The sequence below is a fragment of the Manduca sexta genome, chromosome 22 (genome assembly GCF_014839805.1).
Source record: "Manduca sexta isolate Smith_Timp_Sample1 chromosome 22, JHU_Msex_v1.0, whole genome shotgun sequence".
NCBI classification, from domain to species: Eukaryota; Metazoa; Arthropoda; class Insecta; order Lepidoptera; family Sphingidae; genus Manduca; species Manduca sexta.
In genome coordinates, this window is record NC_051136.1 from 3,530,008 (window position 1) to 3,550,983 (window position 20,976).

Below are 20,976 nucleotides of genomic sequence, written 5' to 3' on the forward strand. Positions count from 1 at the left end.
CAGTGGACATTTATATCAACGAATAAATGATGGAAGTTCGTGCCAGTTCGTGCCCTGTTGAAGATCTTTATCCAAGAGTTTTGCAACCTGGAATAGAAACAATACAGATTTGTTTCTTGGATCACTGTTATTTCAAAATATAATATGTATTTAGCAGTCTGTTTAAATATCTGGGTTTATGTGGAGTTGTAGCAGTGCAGGATATGAATTTATGCCTTAGTGTGTGGGTGTTTATGGTCTAATCGTATCTAATTACATTCAAAATATTACAATAAAGTTCGTTACATTGCATTTGAACACATGTCTTCAAAATGGCTGCCACAGATCTACACATTTCATAATATTCACTCATATCCATTCCCCATTAGCTTATCATAAGGTTTAAAAACTTTACCACTCCTATTAAACACAATTGGTGTCATTGTTAAGCAGGCGTTCCAGCAAAAAGCTGTCAACGTCAAAGCTCTAAAATTCGGCCGAGTCAAGAGCAAGTTTGTTAAACAAATCCCTTATTTTATTAGGAAAAAATTTCAACTTCGTTGGAGATGGTGTTCATAATACCCAACGCTGTAATTTATACCATATATCCATAAGAGTAAGGTGTAAATTCGTGTGTACGTATTCAGCATTGGTATATTTTTAACCTGTGGCTTGCTAGATGTTGTTTCACTCGAGGGTTGACGCCGTACTATCGAAGGAAGTGACCTCAATCCGTCGACGTGGAAAGTACACAGTACGTTTTTAGGTTTACCGAACGGGGAAATGGAGATTATTCTGCAGTTTTATGTTTCTCAGCTACCTTTGTAACTATGACAATAAAATTATATTGTATCGCGTTACTGAGCCGTTTAGTTTTACTGGCAGCGTGCACTACTTACTAAATTGGGATGGTCTTATTTATATGTAGTTCTATTATTGCTTTTATTGTTGGGACAAGAGAATGTTATTTTTCAATTGGTCCCCGATGCGAGTTCTGGGTAGCATTACTTTTTAATGTTCGGAATAACCTTGGAAGTTCGAGTTGCGAAAACGAATACAAATATAATCGATTCGCCCTATGGCTTATAAAATATGCAGGTTTTAGAGATGTGAAGTAAGTATTTATGAATTTATTGCCTAGAGCAATCGATTTAGTCAATTTATTGCTCCAATCTCAAAAAAGCGACGATAGCCTAGTTGGGTATGGAACGGTCTGCCGAGACGAATGTCCGCAGGTTCAAATCCCAAGGGCACACACCTCTGACTTTTCTAAAAAATCATGTGTGTATTCTTTGTGAATTTATCGTTCGCTTTAACGGTGAAGGAAAACATCGTGAGGAAATCTGCACATCTGAGAAGTTCTCTATAGGAATTTCGAAGGTGTGTGAAGTCTACCAATCCGCACTAGGCCAGCGTGGTGGACTAAGGCCTAATCCCTATCAGTAGTAGAGGAGGCCTGTGCTCAGCAGTGGGCAAGTATATAATACAGGGCTGATATTATTATTATTATTTATTGCTCCAATACAGTGTTTAATCTAGATGGGCTTCACGTCTTCGACTTGGCAAAGTCACGACTGTAGGACGATCTGATTTTATGTTTCCTTTTTTGTATTTTTTTATAGCACAACAAAAGCTTCGTTTCCTTCCTCTATCGCATTATTTCCAGCCAAAATAAAGTATCACCTATATATTATCCAAATTTTTATCAGAAAATAACATCATCTATCACTACCCTTTTCAAACATCAAAAAAATTAGGGAACATTTTCCAAGTCCAAACACCTAAGCGATACCTGCTTTGTAAACAAATCATAAGCAAGTTTGTTTGAGTCGCTAGCAAACATCCGAGGCGGTATCGCGATTCGGTGCCACTTTCAGCCAACTCACCGCCCAACTTTGCGCACCAGATTTATTCATGACTTGGCCAAATATTTGATTGATTACAGTGTCTGAGGCAACCGAGGCCTTCGATAAACTTGGCGACCACTTCATTTGGCGAAAAACTGGCTCTTGTTTAAACTTCCCGGGGCGGAAAGTGATGTTGCTGTTTTTTTACGTCGCGCACCATAAACAGTATTCAATTTTGTTGAAATACACGATGGTGGAGTTATTGCGGAGCGCGCGAAATCCTTTGCGGTTTACGTAATGGGCCGACGTCGGCGGCTCTCAGGCTTAATGCTGGGAAATGAGATAATCTAACTTTTTATGAAAAACTGAGTAATGTCTTGCTGGCATAGTTAGCCGTTAGTTTTGCTTCGTATATACTTACTTTAATGTTCCAGTTCATTGAAGGAAGGTTTGAGCCATTTACCAATATTGGTCTAATGGAAAATCAGTTTCAGTTAATTATTTCTAGAAAACGCTTTGAGCATGCGTTCAGTGAATAATTCTCTGTTACTGGTGGTCGCTAGGCAATAAATAGTATTAGAATATTCTATTGATTTTATAAGGTAGAAACCTTACCTTTATGAATTGTTAATAATTCGTAAAAGTAATATGTAATAACCGGAACGATTTAAAGGCACTCTCAAATTAAATTTTAATATAAAAATAGGAAATTTACCCACTAAATAAACTTACGAATATTATTACGATAATGCGGTAAAAAATGTATTTTACTAATTTTCTGGCAGTTGAACCTATATTTCCTTTGCACAGTTATTGCACCGATTGGCTATAAAGACTTTTACCCCATCAGCTGTGAACTTAAAGTACTTTATTGCTCAGCGTAAGACATTCCAACTTCGAATATTGCTTCTGTTCGAAAATCAAAAATACTTTTGTAATAAACTAATGGAACACAAATAAAAATTGTTTTCCTGCCAGCTTTTATAAGATAAACACATAAAAATGGTACACAGCTCCTATAATATGTTTATAGCAAAGGCGTGTATACGAAGTTCGAAGACAATTTAAATTTGAAAATTGTTTAAATTTTTAAAAAAGGTATGATTTTTTTTACGTCGCGTCATTGCAGTATGCTATAGTAGCGATTTTTCCATTAGAATAATGAGAAAATATTCCAGTGGCTTGGCATGGCAGCTCATTCAACGGCATAGGGGCGCTGTGATTGGCTAAAATTGAGATAAAACTTTACTTCAGTTGGCTGTCAAATTAATAAAGCCAACGAAAACTATGAAATCTGACTACTCGAACTTTGCATCCTCATAGACTCATAGTATATGTAAATAATAACAATATCAGCCCTGTATTATATACTTGCCCACTGCTGAGCACGGGCCTCCTCTACTACTGAGAGGGATTAGGCCTTAGTCTACTACGCTGGCCTAGTGCGGATTGGTAGACTTCACACACCCTCGAAATTTCTATAGAGAACTTCTCAGATGTGCAGGTTTCCTCACGATGTTTTCCTTCACCGTTAAAGCGAACGATAAATTCACAAAGAATACACACATGATTTTTTAGTAAAGTCAGAGGTGTGTGCCCTTGGGATTTGAACCTGCGGACATTCGTCTCAGCAGTCCGTTCCACACCCAACTAGGCTATCGCCGCTTTTTTTATGTACTAAATACTATGTTATAAAATTTAGTTTCCATTCAAAGCAGCAGCACTAGATTTATGTAATTATAACATTATTTATCCAGTTAATCCGGTGATATTTTGTGTATGATAATCATCACTTAGGTAGCTAGTGAAAGGCTGATAGGTTAGCTAGGCCAAGACTCATGTCCTTATCGGTGAGGATCGCGACGCGTTATCCTTTAACTTCCCCCAACCTGGTAACCCGAGCTGGCTAGTTTGTTTTACGTTATACCTATTGCCTTGTATTCCTTATTAATTTTGTCTCTAATTTAAAATGTCCCTAGTTATGTAAGTCATCTTAAATGTTATTTAGAAATAATAATTATTGTTATAAATTGTATTGACGTAGGTGCAACTTTGTCCGCCTACGTGATAATGTATTTTATTTATGAAACCAAGCGGCTCATAATGCTTCGTGACATGGACATCGTGTCACACCGAAATATCCAATACGTTACATAATTCATCTCGCTAATACAAACATGTATCTACTCATACATTCTAGTAGATCCGCGCTGTACCCGCAACCCACCGTTATGACACGTTTTGCTCCCGATCTATCTTGGGCTTAGCTAAATCCCACTAATACATTATTTTTATATGTTCCCGGGCGTTTCCATTAGCTGATCTCGTATGAACTTCGTCGATAAAGTAATATGTCTGAACGTAGCAACGTTACAGCTTATTCATTTTGTACTCTGATGGATTATGTTTAGAAAATGTATTTTCTAGATTTTCTTGGCGGGTAAAGCGACTGTAGGTTGTATATTGTATATAATGTAGTCTATAGTTGCTTGATGGGAGAAGTAGCGTCTATTGATGGTCGCCGGAATCATATGCCATGGTGTAACCTGAAGAGTTGTTGAGATCTGGACAAGACGACGTCAATGGGCAACAGTTACTACTTACTATTAGGTGGGCTGACAGCTCATCTGCCTTCGGTAGCAATAAAAGAGAAAATAGAAATCGTCTTTGAAGGATGAACCGGATTAAAAACGTGATTCTAGAAATTTGTTTAGTATTTCAATTATACTTACACAAGGTGTTAAAATCCGCAAACCGCGTGTGTCGCGTTCCGGGATCCGCCTGTTTATATCCGGTTCCAACAGGCCGGCATAATTGTGTCGACTGCCGAGGGGTAATCATCTCTCGTCAGTAGACATTCTATTGAACCCAACTCCACTTACCATCAGATGTAGTGAGGTCACTTTGCCGAGCACATATGTAGAATAAAAAGCTTATATTTTAATGTTAAGGCGATACCTCAAGGTCCATTTTCATACATTTTGTTTCACCTTTAATCTGGGTAACTAAACAAGTATTGGCAAGTAAAGAATTTAAATTCACGTCTAGTTAGTGATTAGTTCTCGCAGTTGAAAGAAAAATGTAAAAATAATTAATAATCATGGATATTTCTGCCTTTAAAATTTCGTCATATTAAATTTTTTTGTACTGTAATGTTAACTTGGAGTTTGACGAACTTGAACCAACTTTCGTTATTGAACCTTGTCGAGTAATTAATTGCTATGAACCCAAAAATGTTTTGTGTGGGCAGTGATGGTAGACTGATTTGGAAGGTTGCACGATTCCGAATATGTCTAATTAAAATACTGTTAGAAACTGAACCGTTTTTATTAAAATAAAAAGAAATATCACAAAGTTCTGATATACTTTTACAAATATTACACAAACCAAACGACCGGTACGACTGTCAATAAACAACTGCTCACTGCCAAAACGCAACTGCTGTGATACGTCCAGTGTTTATTGCAAAACGTGTCACAAATACCCTCACCAAGATATCTATCTTAACAATACATATAAAGTACTAAGTTTTACACGCAGCTCTGTGTCTAAGAACGTAGCGATGATTTTAGGGTAAATTCTTGTAAAAGTATAAAAGATTTTTTTGAATTGTCATATTTAAGTAGATGTAGTAGAGTAGATGTAACTTTGACTTTTTGGACGACTAACACTTCAGTGCTCCTCGTGACTATGAAGGCAGCAGTCTTGAAACCTCGAGATAAAATTATAATATAAAAAACTGTCATAAAACTCGAACACTAGTTTTATTTCGATGAGTACGAAATGATGATATTTTATGATGGTAATATTTAAATCCTCGATTTCACGAATTTTTCTCCACTGCCTCCGAAGTGTCAGGTAAAAATTACGATAGTGTTCATTTTGCCGATTTGCGTAAAATTTATCAAAAACAAAAATAAATATTTACCGGAATTGAAACAAGACTTTAAAATAAAGATTTTGTCATGAGGAGTGTTCATAAAGATATGCATATTGAATAAATAAATAAATATTGCATAGTCATTTTTAATTAACATATATACTCACACCCTTATCCGGTAGGGGTAGGCAGTGACTATCAAGTACAAACTTGAAACACCTCTTTCCCCTCTTCCACATTCATAGTTCTCCTCAAGTATTTACGCCGCCACGTAACCTGCTCCCTTTGGAGGTATTTTTAGATCTGTATAAGACTTACAATACCTGGATTAACTCCCTGCCGCTCCACACCAATCCGACTTTGCCTAGTAAGGTTTACGGTTGAATTCTTTAAGACGTGTGACATTTGCCAGTCGGAAAATACAAAATAATTATAATGGAGTCGGGCGGCAAATTAAAAAATCTATGGTTCGTAAGCATGTGTAGATTAGAGATAAGTTTATATTTAAGTTATGATTTTATTAAACGATCTTAGTTAAAAACACCATTTATTTCACATTTATACGTTTATAAGATTTTTTTTTAATGTGCCGCCATAGTTTTTGTGCCACTACTCGCTGGCCAGACTCTAGATTAGAAATACATTATAACTCCATCAAGTATGCATATGTGAATTTAATATGGCTCTTTAATGTCACAGACTGAGTCATCAATTGCATAACTTAGTACAAAATTAATCACTTCAATTTGCTTTATTAACCTAGAAATACTAGATAGGTACTTGAATTATTGTTTTTAAATAATACAAAAATGTGCCGCGGTAATAAGGCAGTAAAGGCTTATGTTCCTGATTTATTTTTATAAATATTATAATTAGGCGGTTAAAAGGCTAATTGACTTAAGCGACAATTTTTTTCGAAAAAATTTAACTAGTTTAAAAAACAGAAAAAAATGCTGATTATAAATATGTATGTAAAGCGACAATTTTTTTCGAAAAATTTAAAATAGTTTAAAAAATATATAGAAAAAGGTATTGATTTTAAATATGTATGAAACTTAGTATCGCTAAGAAATGTCGCTTAAGTCAATTAGCTTTTCAACCGATTATAAGCTTTGAAGACGTAGACGCGTCTCATCAAATGTAAATGGAAAGTAACTAATTTAAATAAGTGACGATCACGAATTTTGACTTTACGGATGACCAACACCTCAGTCCCCCCCGTGATTATGAAGGCTGCAGTCTTCGAAACGTCGGGAGAAAAATGAAATACAAAAACCCGCGATAGAATCCGAAAATTAGTTTAATTTCAATGTTCGACGATCACGAATGTTCATTAATAATCATAATATATCAGACGGTAGTTTTAATACTCATCTCATCTCATCGGCCTACAACTGTCCACTGCTGAACATAGGCCTCACCTAAAGCGCGCCACGCTGCTCGGTCCTCCGCTCTCCTCATCCAGCGTCCACCGGCGATCCTACGAATATCATCGGACCAGCGGGTCGGAGGTCGTCCTATTTTAATATTCGCAATATCATAATTCCAGATATTGCATTATAACCCAGTGTGCACACAGCCTAATACCTCGAAACGCCATACACAGCTCAGGCCGCAGTTTTAATTAAAATCGAATACACACGGTATTTGCGAAGTAACCGTTTCGGCTGCTCATATACTCAGTGAGTTCTCCAGTATACCGACTAACTTTATTGGTTCGAACTTGAACAATGTGACATAAATATGGTAATGTGCGAACTGTTGAAATTAACTGTTGGATAAATATTGTTACTTGGCGTTTTTGTAGTCTGAGGATATTGGAGTTACGCTACTTTAGACTCTGTCACATACACATTAGGATTATATTTGTGTAGGTGAGTTGTGCATTCTAGAATAGGGAAAAACTATTTATAATTTTTATGATTCAAGGTGATATACACAATTTGTCTTATATATAAAAGAAACAGTTGGTAAAATCCCATTTATAAATATTTATATTTCTTTGGAAGCAACAATAACAAATAGAATATAAAATAAATATTTACAATTGTATTAGTCGCTTGTCATGGTAACTCGTAAACTAGCGAAGTTAGGGACATTCCATAAATTAATGTAAATTCTGGTCGTTTATGGAAATAAATGGAATGTCGCCTAACAAAGCTTGTAAGTCAATCGAATGAAAATAAACTTTTACATATGGCAACATCAAAATTATTTTTCTTAATAAAGCCAGCCTTTGGGAATTGAAAGGAATAAAATGGAAACTACAAATTCAAAGATATGATATTACTTATGACCATTGGAAATACTAGAAAGTTCCGTCAAACTCCTACTAAGCGCTTGTTCCCAAATGAATACGGAGGCATGTATTTCTAACTGCAGTATGTGTTTATTATCCATCTTGCGTTAAAGAACGATGTTAGCATTCCGTTTGTTTAAAAACCTTAGGTGCATAAGCTTAAGTTTGAGAATTCATTGAAACGGAACTATCTCTGCTTTTGCTGTCTAACTATAGAATTTATTGTCCGTCTCTATATTACGTATTAATAAAAAATGTGATGTCATATCAATCATGAACGTTATTAGTAATCTAAGAAATCAGACAGTAAAACTGTTTTTAAGAGCGCGTGTTAGCATTTGAACGATCAAAATACAATCAATAGACATTTTTTTAAGCGCCGCGTTTAATGCGTGCCTCATCTGAACGCGGTCTTATTTTTCACATAAATCTATAACGTTTCAATATCCCAAATGGCCAAGTAAGTGTATTATTCGTGGTGTTTTGTGACTAGCGAAACGCTTCCCTCAGGCTTTTTCTTGTATTTATCTCGGAGCAGTTTCTTCTCGTATCCGTAGACGGAGTAATATGGCAGGGGCATCACTGTCGACGATACGGGCAGCAAATCTGGAATTAATTAGTTTGGTTATTTTCAGTATTCATAGAGGAAGCGCTTCTCGTATGCCGACGAACTGCGTGTACCCACTTTTCGCGTTTCGTATTCCGTCTCATGATGTGATAGAGGGCGAGCCTATCGCCATATCGGGCACAAATTCCAGACTCTGGGCTGATATTGAGTAGAAAAACCAAAAGAAGGGCTGCTATTAGTGAATTAGACATTGGTGAAAAGGTATATGTAAAGAACTTAATAAAATAAAATAAAAATAAAAATTATGTCATGTTCTATACAATTTAATACAATAGTATTCTGTTGTTGATCAAAAACCCGGTTGCAAATACCTATCGAGTATAGACCTCAGCAGTGCAGTCGTACTGTCCTACAGTTACATCATCGAGGTAGTCTGCCTTATTTATATTTATAATATGGTAATTAGGAGCCATCTTGTATCCGTATCGGTCACAAAATCAATTTTGGTTTACTAATAAAACATACTTTTGTTATTGTCGATTTGTATTTCAATAAAAAGCGATTACATTGCTATTCGACCAATGCCAGTTAAAAGAATTAAAATCCGTCGCCAAATTCCTACGTACATTACAAGTTAATGGAGGAATCTCGTTTCGGAAGGCAACACTCACTTTAGTTCGCTGAGCCAACGGAGTAAGTAAGATTCATTCGTAATGTAGTACATAAGATGAGATAGTGTTAAGTAGATGATTGTAAATAATAAAAGCAATATTTCGGCACAAAGCTTCCTCAAAAATCGCTTAGAATAAAATGCAACTTGTAAATACAAGGCAAAATGGCGCATATGGGAAGAGTCCTAAGTCCAGCAGTGGACAAAGATATAGGCTGATGATGAGGATGATTGAAGTCGATTTGACTTATACAGTAGGTAAGTTTTATTCCAACGTTGTAGTTGACTGCACAGAGTACCGTTATTAAAACCTTATTACTGCATAATTTAAAATAAATTACCGACTGAATGTAAAATGGTGATTAATAATAAATTACATTATGACGGAAGATCTCTACTATGTATGATGAAACTTATTTCTTGTTGAGTATTGAATATCTAGGAAATGTTCCAATCAGTGAATGCGTCGATGTATGTATATGCTTACGCTGGTATTCTGAAGGGGTAGGCGTGCAGGTAGCTTAAAACTATCTTTAGTAAACGTTGGTGATGGAATATATTTTATATCCACCAGTATAGCATCGTATACGAGGTGTGAAAACGCGTGTCGCGTTCCGGGATCACCCTATGTATATCCGCTTCAAATAGGCCGCCATAATAGTATCGACTGGCGAGGAGTATTCATCTCACGTCAGTAAAAACCATATCTGGACCCCAATTAAGGTTTAAAGGGGTCAATGTGTCATGCCCGCATAATAAAATCTAACAATTTTGTCTTCATTCGACTACGAAATACAGCGTCGGAACGAGTCTTTTTGGAGATTTGGCTATGCGCCTGAAGTATTGTTGTCGCTATTTATACCAAAATAAGTAGTAAGCACCTTACTTATATGCCTAGTAATAATAACAGCCTTGTGCTATTTACTATTATACTGCTGGGCACGGACCTTCTCTACTATTGAGAAGGATTAGGCCTTAGTCCATTACCGTGGCCTAGTGCGGATTTGTAGATTTCATATACCCTCAAAATTCTTATAGCGAACTTCACAGGTATGCAGGTTTTCTCACGATGTTTCCTAGTTAAAGCAAGCGATACATCACAAAGAATACAGATATAACTTTAGAAAAGTAAGAGGTGTGTCCATTGGTTTTGAACCTGCAGACATTCGTCTCGGCAGTACCTTCCATTACCAACTAGCTACCGCCAATATGTTTTTCAAATGCGCCTTATTAGAATATCTTAATTTATACGGACTATTATAATGAAATTCAAATGTTTAACGCGCTAATTGTTGCTATTACTGACCCTATTTTTCTACTTATAAGCAGTCGTATTAGTCTTGAGTGTTTACCTCAAATTTTTCACGGAACAATCCAGAATTTGATTGTACTATAAAATAAAAAGCGTTTTTGGCATATCAGTTTAATCTATTATATTCCATACGGAAATGTGTTTCAATGTTACGCTCGACTCAACATAATTGTATGTATCTTTATATTTTATAGCACTTGTAAACTCTTGACCATGGCCCGCCAGCCAAGGTTATTTTGTGACATGCCAACTATACATGTATATGAAACAGGTGCATATTAATTTGTCCGCATATAAAATACCTGAGCGGACTCGTATGCAGTTTTACATAATATAGTTACTATAGCATAGGTGTTAGGATATATTTTACAAGCGCATTCGAATGCAGTTTAAATATAATACTATATAACTTAGGTGGTAGGATATATATTTATATCCGCCCGGATAGCGACCACTGTACACAAGGTGTTAAAAGCCCTTATAGTGGCCCATGTGGGTGTGTGGCGTTCCGGGATTAAGCATTGTATATCCGGTTCCAACAGGCCAGCATAATTGTGTCGACTGCCGAGGGGTAATCGTCTCTCGTCAGTCGAGATTCTATTGGAGCACACTGCACTTATTATCAAGTGCAATGGGGTCACTTTGCACGTATAAAAAAAGCTTTATTAAAACTGAAGTATACATCACTTAACCAAACCATGAACGTATATATATTAGTCGCACATTGTTTTGTCCTGCTTTCTCGAATCATGTGAAACGTTAGAGGAAGCAAGACAAAACATTTGACTATGATAGATATACCTTTAGACTAGAAATATGATGATGGTAATTAATTAAATCAAATTCCACGCCAACAGTCACTGGCTGAGTTAGTTTAATAAATCTATGTACATAGTAACAAAGTGGTTTTAGCTTGCAATCTAACCTATTATACACAGGCACGCCTTTTATTCCCGAAGGGGTAAGCAGCGGCATATCTAGTGCACCCATTTATCGCGAGTATTCCGTCCCATGATATTTCATTTCATTTATTTTGAGGTATTCCTAAAAGTTGCGCGAATGTAGTCCGTGCGTTATGTGCGTAGTATTTTACTTCTGCGAACTTTATCGTAGTAGATAATCAATATTGCATACCATTATAAAAGTGCTAAGTAGATACGTCAAGTTTATTGTTATTATTTACAAAAAAATAAATCTTTTATTAATTTTCCTTTCTTAACATTTATTCTTCTTCGTGTGCATGCCGTGGTCGCCTCCAAATTGTGACATTTAAATCAAGACTATTTTTAACTGATAGACTGATTACTATTTTTTATTGACTGCCTCGGTGGCGTAGTTGTATTGCATGCCGGGTACAATAGCCCTCTGAGGTCCTGGGTTCGAATCTCGCGTCGGGCAAAGTGATATTTGGGTTTTTCTGCTCAGTATCAGCCCAGAGTCTGGAATTTGTGCCCGATATGGTGATAGGCTCGCCCCCTATCACATCATGGGACGGAACATACTTGGCGAAAAGTGGGTGCCCTAGTTGCGCTTCTGCATACCCCTTCGGGGGTAAATGCGTGATGTTATGTATGTATGTATGTAATTTTTATTGTATGTCATGTTGGCGATTTTTAAATAAAATAAATAAATAATAGGGGGCGAGCCTATCGCCATATCGAGCACGAATTTTTGACCCCGGGCTGATACTGAGTAGAAAAATCCAATACCAAGTCGCTCGACTCGGGGATCTATTAAACTCAGCACTGCATACGACCGAAGCAGTCACCTATTATATTAATATAATATAGTTTAATTAAGTGCGACGTCGTGAATAAGCTCAAGGAATGTTGCTCTAAGGATCTGTTTCTTAGAAATAATTAGAAATCCAGTACTTCTAATATTAACTACGGCTTAATATTCGCTTTAGCGTTTGAGTTATGTCAGTAAATTTTTATATCAAAGGCAGGTGAATTATCACGTCACATCACGCCCTTATCCCCGTAGGGGTAAGCAGATGTGCAACCAGGGTCACTCACTTTCACCTGTGTGTTCTATCTCATGATGTGATAGGGGGCGAGCTTATCGCTATATCGAGCACAACGTAATGAGTACAATACAACTATGTAAAGTAATAAGTGACTGGAATAAAAAGTAGCCTATAATACATTAATCTAATTTTATTATGTTTTTGCGTCTAATTTTAAAATACGGGTATTTTCAAAACTCTAACATTCAAAATACTATAGGTTACCTATGGTTAGAAGTGAATTGGGTGACGTATGGTTACACGTTATTTCTCATATTTAACGTCAATATGGAACTGATAATAAAACTTTTACAAGGGTATGCACGTCGAAAGTAACTGAACAATAAAAAAATATGTACAATACCGTAGAATAATCTAGAATCGTAACGTGTATGTCGACTTGTTCAAAAAGCGGAATCGGTTATAATAAGTGTGCGGTAAACAAAACTGGCCTTGAGCGTGGACGGGTCGGTTCCATTACGTTTATGCACGGTTTGGTCTCTTCCGTTTGGTTTTTATGTCCTTTACATATTTGGAGTTTGAATGTATGTCTCTCTGATATTTTTAAATAGATTAATATATTATATTTACTATGAAGATTGTATCTAAGCTAAGAGTAACAAGGATGTGGAATTTATCTTAAATTTATTAGAGTTTCGAAGTAAGGTCTGAGGGGCCTATTCCGTTCACACGTGCCGAAAATTCCCCTATTTACGTATACGTTTATAAAAGCTGTCCTTCAAATAAAACGCTTGTAATTGCATAAAGACGGATTTATCCCCTAGACGGTGTAGGAGCCCTCGACCTTACCTGAAACTAATTAGAAATTTCTGATTTTGTTGGTATCGACGGATCATGTGTTCCTTTGCTCTCATTCCGAGCAATAATCTTAGCATTCACTCCCATTTTGTCTTCTTTTCTTTCGATCCATTAACATGCATGTTCACATCTTAAACGTATTTATTTGCCTGAATGTTTCAACACAACAAAAAGCAGTCTGAAGTCCGGTGTATAATTAATTCATTCGATATTATCGCGTGAATTTTTCCATGTTTAATCCCACGCCTGCATGGGATTTATAGCGTCCGTGTTGCTACTATGCATAATAAGTGCATATTTATTATGCACTCACTTTGCATACTATGCTCATTACGACGCGACAACACAGACACCGACATATGGCGTTGCTTTAACAACCGCTGGTGCAATTTTGAAAGGTGTGATTTTCGTCTTTCCACATTTTTATTTGCAAATACATTTCAAACCGGTTTTTATGTGGGTATTGTATTTTATGAGATATGTCCTTTTTGCCAAACGATACGTTAAATTTACATTTGTTTTTCGCTTATTTATAACAATACTAGCTGTGCCCGCGGCTTCGTCCGCGTTTAAATTAGTGTGTCACAGAGTTTTCACGCGTAAATCCCGAACCACGAGATTTTTTACAACCACCTCTTAACCAGTCATCGTTATATTTCAGTCAATTTACATTAAACCGTAATGTACTTTTAAAGTAAACTTTCTTCAAGAATTGAACTATCTTTCACTAAAAACTGTACAAAAATCCGTTCGGTAGATTTTGAGAAAATCAATCACATACAGACAGACAGCTTTTGGGGATTTTGTTTTATAATATGTATAGATTACTAAGGTTTATTTACGGGTAGAATGTCGGAGTGCTAAGCCCCCTTCTATTTTTACGAACATACAGATATGGGTTTTAATACAATAATGTGGAGAGTTTTAGCATCGCTGCTTATTAGCAGGAATTGATTGCTGGAATATTGCTAATATTGTTGGAATATGTCCTTTGAAAGTCTACTTTAAACTGATATAGATATGTTTAAGTGGGAAGTCTTAATATTTAGTTGTTAAATGTTAATATGCGCTAGGTATCATAGTTAATATATTAAAAAGTAAATATAGTATACCTAGTAATGAAACTTTACTTAGTAATACATAAGTACAAGCTATTTACATCGGAATGACTTTGTTAATAGTGTTGAATTTCCGTTATGAACTGCCAGGAAAATATATAAGAATACTTAGTTCGAAAAATAACGAGAGTGGAGGTAAAGTTACTTTGTAAGTTTGGGTAGAACATGTGGGTAATGTAGACAATCTTTGAAAATACTGATTGGATTCCAAAAAATATTTCACTAATAGCAAGTAACATTGTTTCTGAGTGCTATATGCTACTTTTTATTCCAGGAAGGGAACTAAATATTGGAATTACGAAATAAAGATAATGGTTTATGGTAAAGTGAAATATTCCAAAATAGTGGGTATATTTTACCGTTATTTTTTATATATTTCAGTTATAAATATATGGCGGGACGAGTAAGCTGCTAGTTCGATGGTAACTAAGCATCATGACGACCCGAAAATCACCACGTGTCCACTGCTTCTCTCTTATCATATCTAGAAATACATTAATCTAGTCATTTCTTATGCAAACGTGAGACATTGAAATAGCACTCTTTTTCGGATTTTATCGCGGTATTTTATATATTATAAAAAATTATACTAAATATAATAAAAAAGGTTTTATAATTGTAAAATGTAAGTACATGTCATAACTTTGACTTTTCAGACGACTAACATCTCAGTTCCCTGTGACTATGAAGGCTGCAAATTCTTCGAAACGTCAGGAGAAAATCAATAAAAAACCGCGAAAAGCCCGAAAATAATTTTTTTTAACAATCCGTAATTTCAATACTTTTCATTACAGACACAAGCCTACACAAATAAATACAATTGTCCAAATAAATACCGCACGAATACGAGCCAGACCATTCGAAAGTGCGCTGGCCGGTGCGTGTTGTTATCAAGGTTATGCAATGCAGCCTGACTCTGGAGATCGGCTCTAATGTTCGCGTAATGCAGCGAACTTTACCATTAACGTTGTGTAATGAATACCTTTGGAAATGGTAAACAATTACGTTTTTTGCAAATTTTCATTAGCATACTTTGGATGCCTTAAGCAATTGTAGATCAGAAACTTTATCTTCAATGAGAGTGTAAACTCGTAACGCGGTTGCGTTAAGTTATCTTCGTGAAATTAGCGTGAAATGGTATTCGATAAGCCAATTTTTTTTGTGTTTAAAGCTACGCGGTGCGTTACGTGCTTCTGACGCACTGGTAAAATAACGTGTGGCATACAGAATAAGGCCTCAGTGAAAAACTATGAGATGAGTCACGGATCTTGGCCGTCTCTAGCGCACATTAAGACAGATCGATATAATACCACAAACATTAGCAGATACTATGTCCATAAGTCTATCATAGGATCTCTTTTACTAGTCATCGAGGATAGTACAAGATTTTCGAAACCTCATTTCTCAAGCTCAGAGGGGACTAAATTATGTGGTTCTCGGCGCCTTCTAGACCTTTATTAATCAAAACTTTGACTGGATGCAATGTCTTTTGGATTTGAAATTTCGTGGCCTAAAGATAGTGGTAAATTATGATTAGTTAAAATCGATTGATTTAAAATGTGGATCAGTAATAATGTAAAAAAAAATAACGAATGAAGAATTACTATTTCACTAAATGGTCACTCGGTTGCCATCATGTTGTACTGGCTGGCTACACTCGACATCAGATAAGGTGCTAAGTAATTACACTGGCTATAATGTCCTCTAAATCATAACATAACTGCGCTTGCGCACTGTTATTTCACGGCAAAAATAATTTTCGAACGAAGCCTAAAGCTCGTATATGATACAACTATGTAGAAAAAGTGGTATTTTAAGTCCTGATTGTTTTTTCGATTACTTATTACAAATAATTTTAGAATAAAAAATTACAGTAGTGATTGGAAATATTTCTTAGCGATTTTGATGTGGTACTTAACCATCATTTATTAATTAGCCAAGCTAACTTAATTTTTTTAAGTCTACCAAGCCTTTCTTCAAATTTGTTTTCACGGTGAAACAAACTAGCCCGCGATTCTGAGACGACTGCTTACTAGCTTAACTTATTAAGTCACAAACATTCATTTCAAATAATTAAATCATCTGCCAGAATGTACACTGCTGAATCTAGGCCTTCCTTAAAGATTTCCGGACTAGTAAGCGCAGTGTTAGATATCTTGCAAGGTGGACAAACTTGATAGAGGTCGCTTTGGTTAAGCCAGATCTAGCAGGTCGGTCTGATTTTAATGTTTTCTGTTTATTTGTTTTTATTTTTTATATATTCTGCATATGGTTGTGTGATTCTGACATTTGTATGGTAGGATGTATATTTATATCCAACCGGATAGCGACCACCGTACACAAGGTGTTAAAACCCGCTATAGTGGCCCACATAAGTGTGTCGCGTTCCGGGATCAGCTTGTGTATATCGGGTTCCAACAGGCCGGCATAATTGTATCGACTGCCGAGGGGTAATCATCTCTCGTCAGTCGACATTTTATTCGACGCCACTCCAAATTACCATTAGTAGTAGTGGGGTCATATTGCCTAAAAAAATTGAGGAAATCTATAAAACAATATTATATTTTAATTAAAATTCAGTATACGTAAGACAATTAACATTTGTTGAAATCCTCTTTATATTACTAACGTTTTGAATATATGCGATTGACGTTTTTACTTGACATTTAAATTCGACACGGATTTGGAATTCTAGTGCGCAGTGTTACAGAAATAATATTTTATATTTAAAACTGGTCTCACTGGTCAATAGTGTACGTCGGCTGTAAACACTCAGGGAATAGGTTCGATGCTCAAAATTTCAAAATTTTCTCAGAGATTCCTAAAATTTTCTTTAAGTAGCATGTGCTTCGTTTCTTTTTAATAATGACCTGGTTTTTGATATTTGATTTGTGTCCGAATTGGTAAATAGTCGGATATTAAAAGGATATCGAAGTAGCAGAGAATATTATGGTTAAAAATAAAAGCTCGAATATATCGATAGTTTCATTTCATTAGGTTACATTTAAAAGAAAGCAAAAAGTCTGTTAAAAAAATACCAAATAAAAAAATAAAAACCAACATTTAAAAAAAAAATCTTTGCTTCGAAATTCAAAAGGTCCACTGAACTTACCACCGTTCCAATTATAAATTTAAACAAAAATATCCTCACCAGGCTTCAGCAAATGATCGGAATCACGCCGGTACAGCATCCCCGCACTCCACGCGAACACATATCCAAACAAAACGAAAAACAAACAAAAATTCATCGTTTAAATTGCTCTTGTAGGATCACAGAACGACAGTTGATATATATCGTGGTGTATTTATTTGACAGTGTGCCGTGTCGCGTTCTCCAGGCACGAATAAAGTATTGAATGTATCGGTGACATTCTCGATACGGCCGCGGCGGGCGCAGTGAGATCACGCGGTGGGGGTCAAATGACAGTTCTGTGCAGGTGTGAACAGGTTGGTGGGGGGTGTTTTCATTCAGTAGAGTGGCTGGTATTTATACTGTTCTTTCTACTATTGTTTAGAATATGCTTATAGAGGCAGTTGAGGGTTCAAGGTGATAATAAAGTTATGATTGTGGTATAGACAAGTCTAGTCAGTTTATGTATCGTATTAAATCGGACTAGTTAAATTATCTACTTGCTAAAAGTCATGTTTAATAAAAAACAACACTTAAGTACCTAAGTAATTCTTTATAACTTTAGTATCTAATTCAGTTTCAGTAACCATTTTTAATTAATTATAATATATTACATTTGTACGTCGTAACAGCGCCAACATAACTCCTCACAGGGACTGCCGTGGTTGCTAAGATCTCGTTCGCAGGGTACGCCTGGTGATACCACGGCAGATCTCCAAAAAAAAAATAGCGCCAGCAGACCCCCAGGGCCCCGGGCCCCTTCGAACTCCAGTTCCCACGCCCCACCTGTCCTCTGGCATTGGGAGTGTGGAAATCTAATATGAATACGTTTTCTGTAAATACGTTCCACGGCGGAGGGAAGCGGAGGCGCACGTTGGGATCACCGGCTCCGTAGTAAATAATGTCAGACATGTGCCTAATAAAATGGAAACACTCCAATTCTAGGGTGCATATTGTAGTCGCCTACACGGTAATACTTTATTGTGTGCGCAGAATGCCTTATGGTGCAGTGCGGAGACAAATTTTGTTCTTTAAGAACGTGTTACTTTATTATACACTACAAATAAATAAGGTAACATTACGGTAGTATAAATTCTAATGCGTGTTGGTAGAATTCATATATTATAGAAAACCTTATAAAAAATCTCGGGTTGCGGGAATTCACTCAATATTGGCTACTAATAGAGCAAGCGATGATCTATATATTAATACATAAAGCAAAACACCTTGTTTTCCTTTTAAAGCACTTTACGCGCATGGAGGAGTGTGAGATTTGGTACGATTAAAGTTCATATAGAGAAGGTCTTAAAAAATGTATGCATAATATGTGTTATATTAAATTCGACGATCAAATTTCGATCGTAAGACGCCACTAATAAATATAAATACACCTTACTTCGTAAACTAAGAAATGCGTAGGGTATACGTCCGAAGGATATCAATGCTATTCGAATTTTAAAATCGTTTAACTTTACGAAAGTAAAACTCGCATCCAAGGTGTGGTTTCATCGCGGCTCAGTGATGCGGAAAATGGAGACATAACGTCTACATTGGTTGACTTTTGACCTTGCATCGAATGCGATCGGCGAGGTCAAGCAACTTGGATGATTTTATTATAAAAAGCGACTTTGTGATGTACTAGGGCTTTGTTAGTCGTCATGCACGGTTTCCGAACTAATATAGGTAAATTATTTTTATTTGAAAAAGCAAAGCCAATTATAAATGGTGGTAGGTTTCTCATATATGTGAGAGTCCGCCTGGGTAGGTACTACTGTAATGTCTATTTCTATCGCCAAGCAGCAGTGTTGTTGTATTTCAGTTTAGAGGACATTGTAGCCAGTGTAATTACTGGACATAATGATACTTTACATCTCATGTCCCAAGATGGCAAGCGAAATAATACTTCGTAATTTAAGGTCTTGGATGGTGTTCCTACTGTTTATGGGGTCGTATCGTTTACCATCAGGCGAACGGCAAGTTCGTCTAGTCATTTAAAACAATAAAAAAAAAAATTAATAGATCTTTTGTATGTAAGAGTCTGGCAAGTTACAATAGCTTTGTTTATTTGTATCGCAAAGCATATTCCAAATGTCATAGTCGGAGTAATTACGGGCTAGCATGAGACACATCATTTAATTTCGGATTACAAGCATATAGTGCCGTACAGCGGTTTTGAAATTCAAAGCCTGGAAAGTGTTTCTGCTGTCTACCGTCAGGCGGATAGCTCTTTATAAGAAAGCGTTAAAAATATTAAAAATATATTCACAAAATACAAAAATCGCAAACAATTTCACAACAAATGTGCAAACTGCAATCTTTAAATTGCAAATAAAAATGGAGGCCATTGACAGTCGCTAAACAAGACAAAGTTTATGCTCCCTTACCGCATACGTCGAAAAAACAGTAAAGCAAGTTACTATATTAGTGCAGATGATATCACGACTCTGGTGAAGTGAGTCAATTCGTGGGAGGGGAGATGGCATGACACACGCGTGTTCCAACTACCAACACTGTGTTTACCTGTTCAAATAGATTTTACGACACATAAAGACGCCGTTTGCACTGTGTCGATTGTGTTTTAGAATTGGTTAACTTCCTTAAGTCGGTTTTGTTCCAGTAAATTCGATTTGGTGAAGTGTGTGCGGTGCTAAATAGAAATTTGGTTTCGACATTGTTAAAACATAAAAGGAAAGATGATAAGGAAAACAAAATAACTAATTAAATAACTTCCAAAAGTATCAAACAAAAATATCAAAAAGTGGATTGAGTGAATTTATGACGTAGCTTAAAAATTTGATTTGATGAAGATTTTTAATAATTTTAAACAATGAATTAATAGGACTTGTAAGAAATTACAGATTATTTCGATACTTATTTGTGAGAACTGACATAATAATGATACATGCCATTATTCGACGATGACATCATTTCGTAATCCAGACGGAAAGGAATCATGACTATGTTCCCAAAAAGAAATTATTAAGACAGAGTTGCCAAAAGGACTTAATCATTTAGGCAGCTGCAACACCCCGTCCTGTTTTTTAAACCGTCCTGTTATTTATAGATGGAAGGTTGTTAATAGTAAACTCAGCAACAGCTGAATGGATTTCAATAAATTTTGGCGGACGGGTAGATCATATCCTAAATTAACACATACAATTATCTCAGTATTTTTTTTCCATCGTAAACTAAGGAATTTTTAAATCATTATTTTTTATATATGGCGTTGACGCCATGTGGCGGTATGATTTGCTCAATGTTTTAGGAACTTTTCTAGCAGAAAAGGCTCTTGACACGGGCGAAGACGCGAGCAACTTCTACTCAGAAACTAAAGGAATAGTGATTA

The 20,976-nt window shown here is 36.0% G+C and overlaps 1 long non-coding RNA gene across 1 annotated transcript; it reads right to left on the reverse strand.

Moving 5' to 3' along the window:
• Positions 1-7,681: 7,681 nt before the first annotated feature.
• On the reverse strand, positions 7,682-17,911 carry LOC115445703. The gene is made up of 2 exons (XR_003938845.2): positions 17,652-17,911; positions 7,682-8,611 (listed from the first exon to the last, which is right to left on the reverse strand). It is a non-coding gene; the product is annotated as an uncharacterized LOC115445703 (long non-coding RNA).
• Positions 17,912-20,976: the final 3,065 nt, after the last annotated feature.